General features: G+C 42.7%; 1 pseudogene across 1 annotated transcript; it reads left to right on the top strand.

Annotated features, from left to right (window-relative positions):
- Positions 1-10,632: 10,632 nt before the first annotated feature.
- LOC308353694 (large ribosomal subunit protein uL23-like) lies at positions 10,633-11,098 on the top strand (annotated as a pseudogene). Its single transcript has one exon. The product of its transcript is annotated as a large ribosomal subunit protein uL23-like (transcript).
- Positions 11,099-11,952: the final 854 nt, after the last annotated feature.

Below are 11,952 nucleotides of genomic sequence, written 5' to 3'. Positions count from 1 at the left end.
AAAATGCTAAGCAATTTAGGACTGCTTTTAAAAAACAAAGAAAAAGAATAGCATAGAGAGGAAAAATATCTAGGAAGCAGTATGTGGGTGTTGAACGCACGTGGGCTGATAGATTGAGCACCCCCGGCCCTCCTGCACCTTGCCCTCTCATTGTAGAGCCTGCTACTCCCCACCTGTCTTTGTTCAGTAAAGAAATAATTGCACTTACCTGCCTCTGACCTAATAATTACAGCAGTGCCTGATTTTATTCACAGCATGTGTATCGTGGTCGAATTTCCTCAGTTTTCAGTGCAAAGGCCTCAAGAAGGATGCTAACATTATTTGCTGTAACATCAAGCGAGTGACAAGGCTATGTAAGGTTCTGTAAAAAACCAAGAGGCCAGTGTGAATCCAGCCCACGGGGGCTTGTAATCTGCATTTGACATGCCAATATTAGAAAACCTTGGCAAGATTACAAGGTTTCCACGGGAGGGAAGAATGGGAGTGCGTGAGGCCAATAAATGTGAGGATGCTAATATATTTCTCCATAGTTTTCCTGAAAGAAGAAAAACACAGGAGGATTTTTTCCCCCAAAATCCAAATTATAAGGCAAAAGGTGACCAGTTATGCCTCGCTGGTTTTAATTTGCATGTGTGTGCATGTGCATATGTAAGTGAGCACGCACTCATAAGTACACTGTACGCCTGCTGTGAATGAGCGTAAGGAGATGGACAGAAAGAAATCTGAGGGCCTAGAGAAGAGGTCTAGCCTGTAGAAAAATGCTCGCATGATGAACGGAGCATTTCTGTATTAAGAAAATAAATCCTGCCATGGGAGACCTGAAAAATTACTACCCTGACTTTTAATGCAATCTATGGTTCAAAGTACAGTTATAGAACATTCTGAAATTACCTGCTTACACCTCATGACTTGGCAGAATAATTATAGGCTATATTATTTTACCTTTTTATACTTTTTTTATTAAGAATTAAGAGATTCACTGTATTGGGTTATTAAAAGCCTGGCCTCTTCTAGCATGTATTTTTATTCTATTATTAAACAGTGCATGTAAAATAGAGTAAGCCTTGACTTTCAAAGCTTTGACTTCTCAATTTCAGATTCAAAAATCAACATCTGAGGGCCAGTGGGTGCTCGATATGGTACAAATGCTTTCAGAGGTATTGCTGTGTCTGATCAGCGCCTGGATTCCTAACCAGGTCTTCTGATTCCAGTCTAGTATGCATCCCACCAAATCACAACCTTCTATCATGGTCTTGCCTTCAAATCTGGATGGGGGACAGAGGGAGAGGAGGAGGGGCAGACTCACTGCCAGTGCAAGATGGTTTGTCACTGGTTTGCTCTTAGAGGCGCATGCCTCTGTTCTCAGGGGGACTCCCGTTTCTCTAAACGTGCAACTGAAGCAAGAGCACAGGATCTTTAACCAATTCACAAAAATGTTGTCGAGGATCTTAAGTACTCTGCACCTTTGTGAGATTTCCTCTATACTCAAGATGCGACTCTGAACTTTCGATGACAAGTTATGTTAATAATGCTGCGACTGGGGGTGCCTGGGTGGCTCAGTGCTGCCTTCGGCTCAGGTCATGATCTCAGGATCCTTGGATAGAACCCCGAATCGGGCTCTCTGCTCAGCAGGGAGCCTGCTTCCCTCCCTCTCTCTCTGCCTGCCAAATACATAAATAAAATCTTAAAAAAAAAAAAATGCTGTGATTGTTTCACATCTTGTGTTAGGGGAGAAGAGCCATCTAGGGTGGGGGGAGTCCTCTTTGGGGTTACTGTCATCCTTAGAACACATTCTTAACCTCCTCTAAGGTTCATTCTTTAAGGGATGGAAATTTTTTACCCTTTAGAAACAAATTTGAGGGGTGCCTGGGAGGCTCAGTGGGTTAAAGCCTCTGCCTTCAGCTTAGGTCATGATCCCAGGGTCCCAGGATCGAGCCCGCACTGGGCTTTCTCCTCCCCAGGGAGCCTGCTTCCCTTCCTCTCTCTCTGCCTGCCTCTCTGCCTACTTGTGATCTCTGTCTGTCAAATAAACAAATAAAATCTTAAAAAAAAAAAAAAATCTGAAAGAGCCCAAAGTTATTCAGAGCTAAGAGTGATAAATAAAAGTCTCAAACGGGAAATATCACTTATCATCATCTAAGATGTGCCTATAAGGTAAAGTAACATTATCTTTAGTAACATGTAAGCTGTTTTTGAACACAACTGCAGAAGGTTCACACTCACACACACACACATATCACAAGGTTCCTTCCTCAAAATGCTCAGATGTTTCAAACAGAAAGCACATATCAAGAACATATTTATTCCATTAATTGGATGAGGAAACTGATTTGGAAAATGAGCCATTGGCCTGGACTATATGTGTGCCCACACATATGTGTACATGCACACATGCGTGCCTATGCATATGTGTGTGTGCATTCACCCCTGTGCACACCTCCCACAAACGGGGATTGCCTTCATTCACATGTCATTCTGCAAGAGCTCTTACTTCACCTAGCCCCTGATCATCTGAGCCCCTGAATCTCAAGGACAGCTGTCACAACTCCCCAGAGCAGATTTATAGCTTCATATTCTGCAAAGAATGTTATTATTTCTGATTTTTAAAAAAACTAAAGGAATTATGTGGCATATTTTACTTTCCATTTAGAACTATATACTTCCCAAAACAGTAAGGTATGAACATATATATAAACTATACATTAAATACAGTGTTTCCAACCTTAACTTCCAAACAATACTTACTAGATAATTTTTTGAAGTTTTTAGGAAGTAGAATGAAGTAGGTGAAGCACCTTTGCATTTGTGTATGAGAATACTTTTTGTAAAGGTTGTCCTTCCTTGGAAAAAAACATGATTACCATGTGGATAGTAAGTATGATTTAACACAGAATGTATTATGAATTTTTAAAAATTCTGAATTCATACTATTGTCAGTAAATTTGTTTCTCATGGGGATAGGGGACAGCAATTCTGAAACCACTTGATCTTTTACGAGGGTTAAACAAAATAAGTAAACATACAGTAGATAATAAGGACCAAGTTTCTCTTGCTCAGGAAAGAAGTTACAAATAAGGAAAGAAGAAACAACAATGACACCCCAGGAGCAATGAGCCCACCTACTGTTCAGATCTTTATTCCTAAAAACCATTCTCCAATAAAAAGAAGCAAAGTGTTTCTTTGAAGAAGTGGTTGATTCTAAGCCTGAGGCAGGGTAAATAAAAGATGAATCTGAAGCATTTTAAAATTCTAAAAAGTAGAAGTGCTCAAAAAAGAATGGAAGAGGAGCGTCTGCCTAGCTCAGTGGGAAGAGTGTGCAACTCTTGAGGTCATGAGTTCAAACTCCACATCGGGTATAGAGATTAATTTAAAAATAAATAAATAAACTTTAAAAAAAATAAATAAAGGATGGGAGAATATGGAAAGGCCACAGGACCCAGCCTGAAAGAGCTCACGATGGCCAAAAGTAGAACACTTTGAGCAACAAAAAAGTGATAGCTTGCATTATAACCCATAAAACAAAGCAAGTTAATATACATGCATCTACACTGATGTAAATAATTGAATAAGTAGGTAAATGGAGAAGAGACAGCTCTTTATTCAAATGAATTCAAATTAATAAATGTGGGGAGGGGGAATGGGGGAATAGAAAATCACTCTTAAAACACCACAAATTATTGCAGGCAAGATTCACAGATGAATGTTAAAACTAATGGATGAAAGTTTGAGAAGAAACAAGTCATTTGCATAGTCTCAAAGTATCTCTCCCCAAGATATCAATTGATTGCAAAGAGGAAAATAATGACAGTTGAGACACCTGGCAGCCACCACCTGAACCAAGCAATCAAAGCTCACACCATAATAGGACATCTTACACTGAGAAGGCTCATCACTGTGTTACTCTTCTCAATAATGTATATCACCAATCTCATCCTGGGAAAACACCAGATAAAACCAAACTAAGGACTTAAGTCTTCAAAATAAAAGCTGACCAGAACTCTCCAAAAGTGTCAAGGTCATAAAGACAGGGAAAGATAGAGAAACAGTTGCAGAGTGGAGAGTCTCTTAGTAGAGACTTAAGAGATATGACTGTTACGCCTGAGTTTTCGTGTCCGAGAGACCACCAAGTGTAAGGGCCTATTCAGCCAGAGCAGCCCCACCCCGGTTGAACAGCCATTTTGTTGTAAAACTTAAATTGACTCTGCCCACCTCCCCCAGGGGAACTTAACTTAAAAACAAGTCCCGGAAACTAGTCCCAGGTAACAAAAGTCGAAGTACAAGGGTGGGTCAGGCCAGGTGGAGACATCCAGTCAGTGGGGGCGCATACTGTCTCCCTAGCTGCCAAGGAGTATGGGCCCCACCCTTTGGGCACCTTTTGGGCGCCAATTCTGACCAAGGGGACAGGCTGGTTCAAATGTCTACTAGGGTAAATTGTAATTCAATTGGTCACCTAGCATGACTGTGCAGCTTTCTCTGTGTTACAGTTTCATTGGCCACCTGTGCGTGGCCAGGCCCAACCGCATGGCCTTTGCCCTTAAAAGCTAGTCTGTGAAACAGAGAAAGGTCGTGCTCTCTGTAAGGGGCGGTCCCGACCTGTCTGTTTGACGGTCGGTTTGATTCTTGATGCTTGGTGCAAAATAAAGCTTTGCTTGACTTTCCTTTGTATCAGTCTCGCTCCTTTAATCACGGACCCATTACTGGGGAACCCATTATTGGGTGACCCAACATTGGGGGCTCATCCATGATTAAACAACGAGAACTGAGCCAGCATTGGAATTTCTGGGTCTGGTTCTGTCTGTCTGGTTGCGGAGCCCCAGGTATGGCCCACTGGGGAGAAGCTGGATGCAGCCATGCTCCCCAGGGGTGGAGTGGATGCAGGGATGCCCCATCCCTCTTCTGGTAGATCGTCTAGGGGTCCAAGTCCCCCTAGGTGGTCATCTGGGTCTGGTTCTGTTCTGTGGCTCGTCCTGGCGAGCGTCTGTAGGGGCCAGGGAAACCCCCACCCATGGCAGGCTCTGGGTAAGGGCCGCTGGGTCTGCAGTTGTCTTTGTCTTGTCTTTTTGTTGGCTGCTTTGTTGTTTGTTGTGGAATGGGGCAAGCAGAGAGTAAGGGGACTCTGACTTTTGTCTCTCTGTTCCTCCTAATAGATGTGGGGCTTCTCCCTCACTCATTTCATGTGTTAAGGGCTATAACTGGAGCCAACTGGGGTTAGTCTAACTCGAGACAGAGACTTTAAGGAATATTCCCAAGCAGCTGCCGAAACAAACTTTGTTTCGGGGACATTCCTTGCCCTCTCTGGGCCGACAGGGACTGCCTAGCGCCCCCCACCCCCACCCCCTTGCTGGTGGGAAAGCATGGCGTCTGCTCCTCTCTTGGAGCTGATGAGCCCTGGAACTGGGAACCCTTTCTCTGCCTTCTGGTGGCACTTTGTTCTGTTCTTCACTGTCAGGAAACAAGAAGAGCACCCCTTGGACCTAACACTCCCACTCTGGATCTTCCCACCCAGGTCTCAGATAAACATTCGAAGTGGAGTGGGTCCAGGTGGAACGTAAGTCAGTATTTAAACTAAGTTAAGTTTGTTGGGTTAATTAGGATAAACATGTCTTTTGAGTTAACAATAGTAAATGTGAAACTTCAAAGTTTTTACTTAAGGTCAAATAAGCTCACGTTATTGGTTAAAATCTGTTGAAATCTATTAGTAAAGAGATGACTAAACTGATGGTTAATTGTCTGTCTCAAAGTTTTAATGGGTAATTGTTAAAGTAGCTTTCAAAGTCTTTGGTAACCTGAAACTTTAAACCAAATGGGATAAAATGCTGGAGCGCTGGTTGCTAGAACTAGGTTTGTGCTTTTGAAATCTGTTGGTAAACATGTTTTGTGCTTAACTGATTGATAAATTTGCCATCTAAAGAATTCTGTTTTAACAGTTCACAATTGGTTTATATTTAGTCTTCAGTAGAGGTTAAGGTATTTCTAAGAGCACGAAATTCTGCTAAGTGTAACTAAGACTGATGGAAATAAGGGAAACAACTCTATGCAGAAAAGTAGGAGACATGTAAAAAGGAGAGAAAAGACCAGATGCCTGATCCTGTTTGAATAAGAAAGAAAAACAGGGGCCACTGTCTGAGCTAGATCCATTCCTAAAGAATGGAAGGGGAGACGGATCGCCTCCCATTAGCCAGGGATACCCAGAGGGGGATGTCCAACCTGTTTGAATGAAGAGTGCCTGGCGTGTGAATCTGTCTGTATGGCTCCACCGCTTCAGCTACGGAGTCTGAGGGGGGCTGCTCTGGCTGAATAGCCCCTTACACAAGGAGCCGACACCGATGCAATCACACAAGGGTTTATTTGACAAGCTTAAGCTTGGGTCCAAGTATACCTGACACAGCGGAGTAGGGACTTGGACCCCGAACCAGATTACAGTCAGAGTTTTTGAAGGCAGAGTAGGGGTGGACTCAGCGGTGGGTGAGGACAAAGGGGATGATGTTAGTCTCTAAGGAATTTTGGAAGCAAGGTCTTCACGACCTGAAGGGGCTAGCTATTGTTGGGAGAAAGGTTATTTATTACTAGTAACAAAAATCTTCTCGTGAGACCCTTTGGTTGTATATCAGTGGGTCATATGCTTGGGAATGATTGCTGACACTATATTGGAGGTTTAGAGATAAAGTTTCACACTTCTCCTATCAAGTGTCCTTGTTAGTGAGATTTGGGTTTAGAAGAAATTTAACTTTATTTCCATTTCCTTCTGCCTCAGCCTCCTTCAGTTTTATGGTGGGGAGGGTGACATTAGGGCTTGGGGAACTGAGTTATTTGCCTCTGGAAATTGGGCTATTGTTAAGATAGCTTCCTTGTTGTAAATCTCTAGGACCTTTGTAAACCAAGGGAGACTCCTGTCTTGGAGGATTGTGATCTCTGCAAGTTAACTATTTGTTTTTCTTTTAGGGCAGCCAGAGGTGGCTGAGGAATGTCACACATACTACCAAGGGGAGGGGAGGGGGTGGAGAGGGGGTCCAAGGTGCCAGTTTTTGCTTTGTCAAGATGGCTGTACTTATGTCAGGGCTAGACTCGAGGTGGGTACAGCCTTGTTTTTCTTGGCCTCCACAATGACAACTAAATGCAACGTGGGACCTTGGACAGAATCCTAGAACAGAAAAAGGTCATGAGTGGGAAAATTGTGAAAATCAAAATAAAGTCTGTACTTGGGTTAATAGTATTATAGCAAGGTACATACTCAGTTTGGATCACTGTACTATGATAATGTGAGACAGTAACCTTAGGGGAAACTGGGTGAAGAGCCTATAAGAAATATCTGTACTATCTTTGCAACTTTTCTGAAGTTTAAAATTAAAAATAAAAAATAACTGTAAACCAAATAACACAGTCTAATCAGAAGAATATTATAATTTATTAAACTGTAGTTCTATGTCATGTAAAAGAGTGAGTTAATTACTATTAGAGCCCTCTGAGTCTTGGGGAAAGTAACCTAAAGATGTATTATCCTCCTGCTTCTGATACAACAGTCATGAGGGAGAAGGGCCTAGGAAAGATGGTTTTGATCTGATAAACAGGAGCACCCTTAAAGTCTGAGTCCTGGTCATATACCGGGGCTAATGCGTTTGGCCATTAGGTGACATATTGAGAATCTACCTTATTCCTCCTATTCTTCCTACGTGGGAAAAATTGAGTCCTGTAAACCTGATCCACATTTATAAGAAATGATGGGCTGTTGACAATAAAAATAGCAATTCTTGGGGCGCCTAGGTGGCTCAGTGGGTTAAAGCCTCTGCCTTTGGCTCAGGTTGTGGTCCCAGGGTCCTGGGGTCGAGCCCCGCATCGGGCTCTCTGCTCCGTGGAGGGCCTGCTTCCTCCTCTCTCTCTGCCTGCCTCTCTGCCTACTTGTGATCTCTGTCAAATAAATAAATAAATAATCTTTAAAAAAAAAATAGCAATTCTTAAGAGCTTACTACGTGCTGGACACTATCCCAAACTCTTTACATATTTGATTTATTGTTCACAACCGCCTTATCAAATAAATATTATTATCCTTCATTCTACAGATAAGGAAAACGGGTACGGAGAGAGGAAATCAGATAAACAAAAGGTATGTTGCTGGGAAAAACCATGCAGAAAACCATGGTACATCTCTCCTCTTCTGGTCTGTTACCAATCCTGCACTGGTGTTTTACCTGCCCAAGATATACTCTATTTTAATTAATTGCCCAGAATGAAGTCTTTTCACACTCAAAATAGACGGAGTAGAGAGAAGAGCCATCCATACATGAGGAGACATCTCCTCTGGCTGGATACTGGGTCCCAGAGCCCACACCACTTTTCTCCTTCACTGGAAGTATGAACACAACTTCTCTGTCACCAGGATTCCAGTTAGCTTATGGCAGAAAACGTGAAGAGTACCTTCCGTTGGCATGAAAAAGTTCCCTCTTGTTGGACTGTTCACTCAGACTGTGATTTCACACTGGGAAAAAGAGTAATTACTTGTTGTCAAGCTATATGTTCATTTCCTGAGAAAATGGAAGTTGGCACTTGCTTCCCCGTTTCTCAATGCCTGCCCTGGCATGATAATAATGTTGCTTCGCATTTGTGTAGTGCTTTTGGTTCATAAATGTCACTCACATACTGTACCTGGTCTTCAAAATCAACCTTAGAGATTAGTTCACACATTATCAACAAATATTTATGAAGTGCCTGCTATGTGTCAGGCCCTAGGAATGAAACAGGAAATAGGACCGATGTTCTCTTGGCCCACTCACCTAGAGGTGACATTACAGTGGGAAATACAAGCCAAAAATAAAACAAAACAGAAAACTAAATATATATTTAGTACAAATACTTATTTTATATATTATAGTACAAAATGGTATTATACTACAAAATATGGAGTTATTTAAAAAAAAAAAAAAAAAGAGGGGCACCTGGGTGGCTCAGTCAGTTAAGCTGTTGCCTTCAGCTCAGGTCATGATCTCAGGGTTCTGGGATCAAGTCCTACGTCAGGCTTTCTGCTGATGGAGACTGCTTCTCCCTCTCCCTCTGCCTCTCCGCACCCGCCCCCTGCCAACCGTGGTCTTCCTCTCTCTCTCAAGTAAATAAATAAAATCTTCATAAGTAAAGAAATAATTTTTAAAATACTATAAAATACAAAATATAACCAAGGATATCATGGAGAGACCTACTTTAGAGAGGGGATTGGTCAAGGCCTCTCTAAGAAGGTGATGTTTGATCAGAAACAGGCTCCCCTATAAAGTTTGGGGTGGTACCTCCCATTTAGAGGAATCAGCAAGTGCAAACGTGGTATGTGCAAGGAGGCTGGGAACAGTAGGAAAAGAGTTTGGCACCTTCTGTGAACTACCAGAAGGCAAATTCCTACTGGAAGGCAAATTCCTCTGGAAAACTGGGACCGGGGGGCTGGAGACCTGAAATGAAGTTCCAGAGGAAAGCAGATAGTAGATTATACATGGCTGGTGCTTAGAGGTTACGTATGAATGCTTTTCTTCTAAATGCAGTGGAGGGGTGCCTGGGTGGCGCAGCTGGCTAAGCATCTGACATTTGGTTTTGGCTTGGGGCCATGATCTCAGGATCGTGAGATCAGCCCAGCATTGGGCTCCGCACTCCACATGGAGTCTGCTTGAGATTCTTTCCCCTTCCCTCTCCCTTTCCCTGTGTTCCTCCCCCTGCTCACACATTCTCTCTCAAATAAATAAATAAGTAAAACCTAAAAATAAACAAATAAATGCAATGGAAAGAGGTGACAATGTTATGATCACCTATTTTACAGGTGAGTAAAATTAAGCTCAGTGAGATTATGTGTCTTGTCTGAATTCTTAGACCTGGGAAGCGTATGGCTCCATCCCACGTCTCTCCATTCCTTTCTTTTTTACACAGATATGTGACAAGTGCATGCTAGATGCCACACACCCTACTACTGGGTAGATAAGATAGTTTTAATGACATTTGGATTAAGTCTGGAAGTGGGAAATGGCTGTGTGAACAAATGCAATAAAATATGACTGGTGCTTTGTCCAGAAGTGTCTACAAAATATAGATGAGACTTGAGGAGGGGAGAAGTCAGTTTTAGGTGGGTTAGGCAAAGAGAATCAGAGAGTTAGCACTGAGCTCAGTCTAGAAGATGGATGTTTATAAGGAAAATGGGAGTAGAAAGGACAATCAAAGCAGGGTGAGCACAGATAGAATTATACAGCCTGGTAGATGCTGGAAATAGCAAGCTACTTCTGGCATGGAATGGGTGGGGGGCTTGGCGGTACGGCTGAAAACAGAAATTGCAAAGGCCAGATCGTGAGCCCCTGGCATTGCAAAACACCCAACTCTTGATTTTGGCCCAGGTTGTGATCACACAGTCATTAGATAGAGCTCCGAGTCGGGTTCCACAATTAGCATGGAGTCTGCTTAGGACTTTCTCTCCCTCTGCCACCACCCCACCCCCACGCTCTCTCTATCTCTTTCAAATATATAAATAAGTCTTTGGAAAAAAAAAAAAAGATTCTCTCCCTCTCCCTCTGCCCATCCCTATCCCCACCACTACTTGCTCACGTGTGGTCTCTCTTTCTCAAAAAAAAAAAAAAAAAGAAAGAAAGAAAGAAAAAGAGCCCTTTTACGAAGATGGTGCCAAAAGCTAAGAAGGAAGCCCCTGCCCCTCCCAAAGCCGAAGCCAAAGCAAAGGCTTTGAAGGCCAAGAAAGTGGTGCTGAAAGGCAACCACGGTCACAAAAAAAAGAAGATCCGCACATCACCTACATTCGGACAACCTTAGACTCTGTGCCTCCGAAGGCAGCCCAAATACCCTCGAAAGATCGCCCCCAGGAGAAACAAGCTTGATCACTGTGCCATCATCAAGTTCCCCCGACTACTGACTCAGCCATGAAGAAAATAGAAGACAACAACACACTTGTGCTCATTGTGGATGTCAAGGCCAATAAGCACCAGCTCAAATAGGCTTGAAGAACCTCTATGACATTGATGTAGCCAAGGTCAATACTTTGATCAGGCCTGATGGAGAGAAGAAGGCATACGTTCGACTGGCCCCTGACTATGATGCTTTGGATATTGCCAACAAAATTGGGATCTAAACTGAGTCCAGCTGGCTAAATCTAAATACAGTTTTTTCATGACAAAAAAAAAAAGAAAAGAAAAAGAAAAAGAACCTGTAGAGATGAATTGTGGTGGGGGCAGGGAGGGAGCAACGATAGGAGAAGAGAACAAGGGAGACTGGTTAGAAGATTAGACAAGGTCTAGGTCAAGAGAAAGTGGAGGTGTGAAGAAAGACTACAAGGGTGGGGTGGGAGAGAGGAGAAAAGATTAAACAGACGGGAAAGAGGAAGAAGGTGCAGAACTTGTGACACCGGGTGTATGGAGAGAGACAGGAAACTTAGGGTGACTTCTGGGTTTTTATGACTTTTGACTCTAAATTCAATACTTCTGAGATGGTAAGTTTCCCCACCTTCTATTTAAAAAACGTCTTTTAGGGGCGCCTGGGTGGCTCAGTGGGTTAAAGCCTCTGCCTTCGGCTCAGGTCATGATCTCAGGGTCCTGGGATTGAGCCCCGCATCGGGCTCTCTGCTCAGCAGGGAGCCTGCTTCCCTTCCTCTCTCTCAGCCTGCCTCTCTGCCTACTTGTGATCTCTGTCTGTCAAATGAATAAATAAAATCTTTTAAAAAAAAAAAAGTCTTTTATTTGTTGCAAACAGTTTAACATGCCTTCTCTGCCAGCTAAGACAAACTCACCAAAGATTATTCATATTTTAAGTTATTTTTAAAAAGAAAATAACATGCTTTTTTATCTGACAAACTGTTGTTTAGAAGACAATGAAACTCTTTACCTAAAGTGATCAGCATAATGTCCTCTGCTGAGATAAAAAGCACATTTCCAACTTGCCTCTGGCAGGACAGATATCTATCTAAGCAGAAAAAGAAGATGGGTTTTA

Source organism: Martes martes (genome assembly GCF_963455335.1).
Source record: "Martes martes genome assembly, chromosome: 12".
Lineage (NCBI taxonomy): Eukaryota > Metazoa > Chordata > Mammalia > Carnivora > Mustelidae > Martes > Martes martes.
The sequence above is the reverse complement of the archived record's forward strand: the minus strand, read 5'-3'. Positions and strand labels throughout refer to the sequence as shown.